We start from the raw sequence: 7,731 nt of genomic DNA on the forward strand, positions 1-7,731 counted from the left end.
TTAAAGTTAATGAAGAGCTAATTAGACTTTTTTGGTGGTGGACCACCATTACATCATGACTATGTCTTCAGTTCACAGACCACTAAAACTCTTTTAGATGAACTATCACTAATTGCCCATTCCCATCTCTTACTTGCGCCATCAATTTTGTGAACACAAATCTAAAACTTGATATTTATTCCTATTATAATAATATCCAGTCCAATATCCACTAGTTTATCAAGATCCTTCCTGACTCTTGACTGTCATCTATAATGGTTAATTATCTTCCCTATCAATCAGCATTCCAAAGCACCTACCATATGCTAGGCACTATGCTAAGTGTTGGGAATACAAAAGGAGGCAAAAGATAGCCCCTGCCTGCCCTCGAGGAGCTCACAATCTAATGGAGCTTTATATCATCTCTAAATTGGATAAACATGTCTCCTATCATTTCATCAAAGTTATTTTATAAATATATTTTTAAACAGCAAAGGGCTTAGGGCTGATCAGGAAAGAAAATATATCTAGTTTGAGGTCCCCAGGCATGAGGAGTTGTGAATGATTTCTACAGAGCAACTCAGGGGAAGATGTCATCTTCAAATTCTGACAGTATGGTTTCAAGGACCAATGTATACCTGCCTTGTCTTTAGCTCTGGTAGGGAACAGTGGGGAAGAGAAAGGGGAAACAAGGATGATCAGGTCATTCCATTGGAAACTCCCTGACAAGTTAATATCAAATCATTAATAACTACAAGCTACTCAAGCCATTTTGAAACTTGATGTATTATTGTCTATTTTCTACAAGAGGAACATGAAAGTATTTTTAAAAGCTTGGCTAAAATCTAGAAGAATTATATCTACAGTATTACCCTAACCTAAAAGCTTTGTAACTTTCAAAAAAGAAGTTAGTTTGTTAGGATCTTTGACAAACTCATACTGGCTCCTTGTGATCACTGCTGTTTTTTTTCTATATGTTAACTAAACATCCCTTTACTAAGACATTATTTTCCCAATAATTGAAGTAAAACTCACCATCTCATAGTTTACAGGCTTTATTATCTTCCATCTTTCTAATACCATTTTTCCATTGCCCAAGGAAGGCTAGAGGCAAGTAAAAAGGTGAGGTTAAGACAGGAGCTACAAGGCTGGGGATAGGAGGTAGGGGTAAAGAGCAATTGTAATCTGGGTTATTTGTAATTCATCAGAAAATTCCCTGTTACCAGTGATATTACATATAATTTCCATCTGGCATTTAGAGCACTTTACAGTTGAGTCCCTTTCTTTTTTTTTTTCAATCTTTTAGTCCATTATCCCCCTCTACATATCATTCTACTCATTTTCAATGTAGTATCAGGAGAAGGGCCCCCCACAAATCCTCAAAATTCAAAATTAAGTTCAAGGTAATCATTTTAATTAGATCCTAATTCAGTCATTATTGAAACAAATTCTCCTTTTTCTCTCTGAGCCTCAGTTACCCTATCTATGAAATGAAAAGGTTGTATTAAATGATCTTTAGGCTCCTTTCCAGGTCAAACATCCTAAAATACTATTATTCCCAAGATAATAAATCTTAAATTAAATTGAATTAGGATACTATGATTCTATTATCCTAAGTTGTTAAGATTCTATCATTCTTTGATTCTGGCATTCCAAGATTCTAGGATCCCTTCAAACAAAAGGAGGGGGAAGGAAAGAAAAGATTCCCAAATAAAGTCTCTTCAACTAAGATTTAATGAGACAGTTTGTTAAATAGGAATTGATCAAAAACACATTTGGGCTGAATTGTGTTTCGGATTCCCATCTATTACAGCCGTTAAGAATCAAACAATCGCTGTTCTTAATAAATAACTGGCATCATATTAAGATTCCATGTGCGGGTTTGAAGTTTTACCTCCTATCGTCACTATGAAAGTTACTAAAGGAAAATAAATCTGGTTTGAGGTCCCCTGGCTAGAGGAGCTGTGAGTGGCTTTTATAGGAGGTGGGGGTAGGGCAGAGGAAGATGCCATCTTCATATCTTGACAGTTTTATTTGAGGGCGCAGTGTGTACCCAGCCCTGTGCCGGGCTCTAGGGATGAATTGGGAGTGGGGGTAAAAGGCAGAAGAAGCATGACTGATACACAGAACTAGCTGGAGCCAAAACTGTGAAGTCATTGAATCTGGTCTTTGCAACCTCATGACACTCCCTTTCCTTCCAAGAAAAAGAAGGAAGGTGATACTCCCTCTAGCCTTTGCCTTGCTTGAGGCCCCAAAGTGGAGAACTGGGTTCCGTTCTGCATGCTGCATAGATAAGCTAGAGCGTATCCAGAGGAGAGGAAGCTGTTTAGTAAGAAGACTCGAGACCATATGATAAAAGGGTAGTTTTTGTGCCACAGTCTCCCTCCTGGCATGAAAGCATTGATTCTCTTTTGGGTACCTTGTCACTAACTGCCTTCACCTAGATGATCTGGGAACTTCAATATCTGACACACATCCCTCAGGGTGTAGTCACCAGCTCCCCTTACAAGCACATGGACTAACAATACTCAAAGCATGAACAGACTTACTTAGGGGTTAAGAGAAACAAGTAAGATTTAGATGAAAGCCTATAGAAAAAAAGTGATCAACTTGTACAGTATCCGCTATTTACAGTATCATAAATAGTGGCAACTAGTTGATACAGCGGATAGAATGTTGACTTGGAATTAGGAAGACCTTAGTTCAAATTCTCTTATACTTGTAGATATTCTTATCTTGTGATTTCCCTCCATTCCACAATCCTTCCCTCCTTCTTCCATTGGTGAATATCTCCTGAGGCTTCCATTTGTAAAAGGCAAGTCAGTCTTTATCCTTTTCCTAGCTCTGATTCTAATTTCTGAACTTCAAAATCATGACCCATCCCCTCACCTCATGTAGAATTCATTCAACTCTCCCTTAACACACACATACACACACACAAACACACAGATATTACCATTTTTTTTTTCTTCTATTTATATTCCTAGAGCTTAACGCATTGTCTGGCGCATACTAACTGCCTGATAAATGTTTGCTCCCTTCCTTTTTTAGCTCTTTCCTCCCTTCCTTCATATCTTTGGGCAAGTCACTTAATCTATTTCATTTGGAATATAGGAATAATAATGGTACTTACTTCACAGAGCTGTTGTGAGATGCAAATGAGAATATATATCAAGTGCTTTGCAAACTTTAAAGTTCTAAAATACTAGTGCTCTAAGTACTAAAAATACTTAAATTTTAAACTTAAAAATATCTAAAAATACTAGTACTATTACCATCCTGGATAAGGTCCTAGACGGGGCCATCTGAGACTCTCCTCCATATCATGGCTCCTCTGGCTGCCTACAGTTTCCCTTTTACTGTCTCCAGACAAGCGCTTTATCCACTTTTGCTAACACACTCCATCCAACAGGTCTAAAATTCACAACTTTTGCAGTTTTCCGCAGATGCCAGCAGATGGCAGTCATCTCCCTTCCCGAGGGACCACCTCCATCTCCAGAATTCCTGAAAGACTATGTCATAGTTCAAAAACAAAGCTCCTGTTTTTTCTATTTCTGAAAGTTTCTCTTGTATTCCATTTGTAAGAGTACGAGGCCTCACATGCAAAAGATCTTCCACAGTTCACAAACACATGTCCCTTTGAACCTCAGATATATGACTTTGTTATTCTATTGAAGGCTCAGGGATGAAGTTTGTTGATAAAGATTTAACAACCGGCTTTCCAGGAGGAAAAGCACGTTCACATGACTCACTTTTAAATTTAATCTTGTATTAAAAGACAGCTAGGTGGCACAATGGATAGAGTACCAGCCCTGAAGTCAGGAGGGCCTGAGTTCAAATCTGGCCTCAGACACTTAACTCTTCCTAGCTGTGTGACCCTGGGCAAGTCACTTAACCCCAATTGCTGCCTCAGCCAAAAAAAAAAAATCTTGTGTTAACACTTTCCCTATCGCTTTCTGAAATCTATGCAATCAATAAAATAAGAAACCAAACCCTGATTTGTAATACTTGCCAATTCCCAAGCTATGAATGCTCAAGCTGAAAATTTAACAATTGGCTCTTACAAGAAGGATTTGAATTGACTCCAGCACACCCCTGGCTCAGGGATGACTTTTTAAAAGTGTAACAGTCATTTCTCGTATAATAGATAGGCTACTTCATGGTGGTGGTGGTTGTGAAGAGGTGGGGGGATAAATTGCTAAAGACCCTAAGAATGATTTTTCTTCTCTGTTTCTCCCTTCTGATTTATGGCTGTATATAATGAGTACCATAGGTCATTACTAAGTAATTCTCTGCCAGTTTGAGTTTTGCTCCATAGTTATTGTTAGTATTTTAATTGTTTGTCCTTTACTCTTGAAGAGGACTGGAACATCAGGAAGGTGATGCTATGATTTGCAAGTAAATTGAATTTAAGTGAGGGAGGGCCTTATAAACTTACCAACCTCACTTTTTCCTCTAGCCCTAAACTTTTTCCACTCACAGCCCCTTTTCACCCAAGAAAATTTAATGTGAACCTGGGTATTTAGGTATGTAAAATAGGTATAAAAATCAAACATTTTCAGATAATAAATTATATTTTCATTTGGTCATTTTACCCCCACATTTTATTTTATTTTACAATCCACAGTTTAAGAGGCTTTATTCTATAGCCATCTATGTCTGGTGGCAAAATATAGATCAGGACAACTGGAGATGCTTCTGGATGCAGTAGTAGACCTTGGCTTTTTTAAGCTAAGATTTTCAATAGATCTTATCCTGAGGCAACATCCAATCAGAGATTAAGGTCAAGTAAAACATGAGGCAGAGAATGGCCACTTTCATCTAGTGAAAGAAAAAAAAAAAAAAAGAAGAGGAGAGAGGAGAAGAAGAGAGAAAAGAAAAAAAGAGAAAAAAAGAGGAGAGGAGAGGGGAGGGGAGGGGAGGGAAGGGGAGGGGAGAAAAAAGATCTATTAGGAAGGAAAAGGCCCTTAGGGTTTCTGACCAAAATAGAAAAAATTGCTATTTACATTCACTCTGAGTTCTCAGGATCCAAACAATAATCCAGAGGGGATTGGGCTGGGACTATTGTTGGCCAATCGAATGATTTGGATAAAGAGATTATGAGGGCTAGGGTGATCGCAGTCCAAGAAGAGAAAAAGGCATTTGTTGTCACAGAGAGTGGGGAAATAGAATGGAGGAGACTTGGAAAATGACTGCATATGGGGAATATGTTTGTGTGTATGTGAAGGATTATTTGAAGTTAAGTCTTGAGAATGGTGTTATACTCAACAGAAATTGGGAAGTATGTAGTAGTGGAGGGTTTAGAGAAGATGAAGTTATGTTTTGTACATTTAGAGTTTGAGATACTTTGAGGACATTCAGTTAGTGCGATAGATATTTATTGATGTGAGAATAAAAGATGAAATAAAGAGATTAAAGCTATATATATGGATTTGTTAATCACTACTTAAAGCTGATAGTTTGAATTTTGCTCTGTTGTTATTATTGTTTGTTTGTTTGTTTTGAGGCAACTCGGGGTTAAATGACATGTCCAGGATCACACAGTTAGGAAGTGTTAAGTGTTTTGAACTCAGATCCTCCTGAACTTAGGGCTGGTGCCATCTAGCTGCCCATGTTGTTTATGTCTTTAATGATCGTTTTCTAGTTAAAGGTAATTTAAATTTCATCCTGAAAATTTAATTTAAACACATACCCTGATGCCTGGTATAATACAATGTGAGTATCTCTGTGTGTGTGTATGTGTGTGTGTGTGTGTGTGTGTGTGTGTGTGTAGGGAGGGAGAACTGTTGAAATCTGATTATAATCACTTAAAGTGGATTTTTAAATTTTTCTTTTCTGGTTTAGTGGTCAAAACAATTGCATGGAGGCTTGGGGTTTTATGAATTATATTTATAATCTATATTTTTAAGTTTTCTAACTTTTATAGAAAAGAGAAGTAAGACGGAGATCGTACCCTCATTTTAGATTAAAACCCTCACAAACTAGTCTTATTTTCTGCAGGTGGACAACTCGCTCTGCATCTGAACTTTTGTGATGTGAACTCTGAAACCAGCCAATTCTCTTTTGTCAGAAAACGCTAAAAGGAGCCCATTCTGCTATTATACATAAAAACGTCAGCTTTCCCAGGCTATCTTATTATCATAATTAGATATAATATGTACTTTATAAATTATAATTGCATACAAAAAGGAAGCTAGTTCTCCCAGACTGCCTTGTTAGCGTCTTTAAGACAGTCCCAACATTTCAATGCACATCTTTGTCATTCCCAAGAACCTGCCTTTATTTTCCCTTCCTTCTTCTGAGCTATAGTAATCATTTTTCCCCAAAATCATGTCACAAAAATCATCTTTGGATATTTTTTATAATTTTTTCTCATAAATAAAGGTAGCTTTTGGGGGAAAGAATGCCATTGTGATTTTATCACATGTACCTTGTGCCTCATCTTTCGAACTAGGTTGCTCTCCTGACACTCAAGATTTGGGTTTTGTACAACCCATGCCTAGGAGAAAGAAAGAAGAAAGAATAGAAGCAGAAAACTTACCAGAAAGTCAGACCCAGTGAATGAAGATAGTTTGGGAGAATTAATTCCATCCAATCCCTTAAAGGGAATAAGGAGAAAAGTGTTCCTGATCTAAACTATCTTCCTAAACTGCCCAGTGCTCACATCAGCAGCCCATATGCTAAGATTGAAATGATACAGAAAAGATTAGCATGGCCCCCACACAAGGATGACACATAAATTCACAAAGCATTCTATAATTTATCTTTTAGATAGGGCAAAGTGAAAATAGAAAGAATTCACCAATCATCTGTTGAAAGGATTCTTAAAAAATCCTAAGGATGACATATTAAAAATCAGAGTATCCACATTAAAAAAAAAATACAAGTAGCTAGAAGGGAAGAATTCAAGTATCAAAGAATAATAGTCAGGGCTATGCAAGATACTGGTAGGTTTTACTAGAAAGATCATGAGAACTTGGGATACAACATCTCAAAGAGCAAAAGATATAGATTTATAAGAGCAATTGGCCTTGCAAATCTAAGCATATTCGTTTTTTGGATGGAGAGAAGGAGGGATAGTAGGAGGAATTAACCTTTAATAGAATAAAGAATGAAGCATTCTTAATGATAAGATCAGAGCTTGGTAGAAATTTTAAAATGCAAACACAAGACTCAAGAAATGCAGAAAGGTAATTTTGTTTGAGCAAGTAGAAGGGGCTATATGATGATGTTGTGCTAACATTCTAATGGAGAAGAAACTAGTTCCTGCAAAACCCAAATGTCTTCAAAAGATAATGAAGAAATTAAATTAAAAAAAAAAAAAACAAAGGCAGAATAATGTATTAATCTTGTCATGAACAGTTTTTTTTTTTAATTTTGTTTTGTTTTGTTTTAAGAAGGAATAGGAAAGTGAGGATAAAAGAAATACATGAGTGTAGGAAAGATGGGAAAAGTGATACATGAGAATAAAAGCAGCATTTTTAAAAATGGAGGAGTAAGTATCAAATGACTCTGACTTTTACTGGATGGACAAAGAAGGAATAGTTATAAGAAAACCAAACTTTCTGATTCTGAAGGGGGCATTAAGAAAACATAAAGGCCAAGAAATATAAAGGTCGCTATCATAGATACTTGTTTTGATTTTTTTTCATAATTAGTATTCCTAACTTTATTTACCTTCATCCTCCTCCCTGCTCCCCAATTTATTCTATTTTTTCGCTTTTCTTTCACCCTGTTCCTCCTCAAAAGTGT

The 7,731-nt window shown here is 36.7% G+C and overlaps 1 non-coding gene across 1 annotated transcript; it reads left to right on the forward strand.

Annotated features, from left to right (window-relative positions):
• Positions 1-6,635: 6,635 nt before the first annotated feature.
• On the forward strand, positions 6,636-6,742 carry LOC111719864. The gene has a single exon (XR_002769814.1). It is a non-coding gene; the product is annotated as a U6 spliceosomal RNA (small nuclear RNA).
• The last annotated feature ends 989 nt before the right edge of the window (positions 6,743-7,731 follow it).

The sequence above is a fragment of the Sarcophilus harrisii genome, chromosome 3 (genome assembly GCF_902635505.1).
Source record: "Sarcophilus harrisii chromosome 3, mSarHar1.11, whole genome shotgun sequence".
Lineage (NCBI taxonomy): Eukaryota > Metazoa > Chordata > Mammalia > Dasyuromorphia > Dasyuridae > Sarcophilus > Sarcophilus harrisii.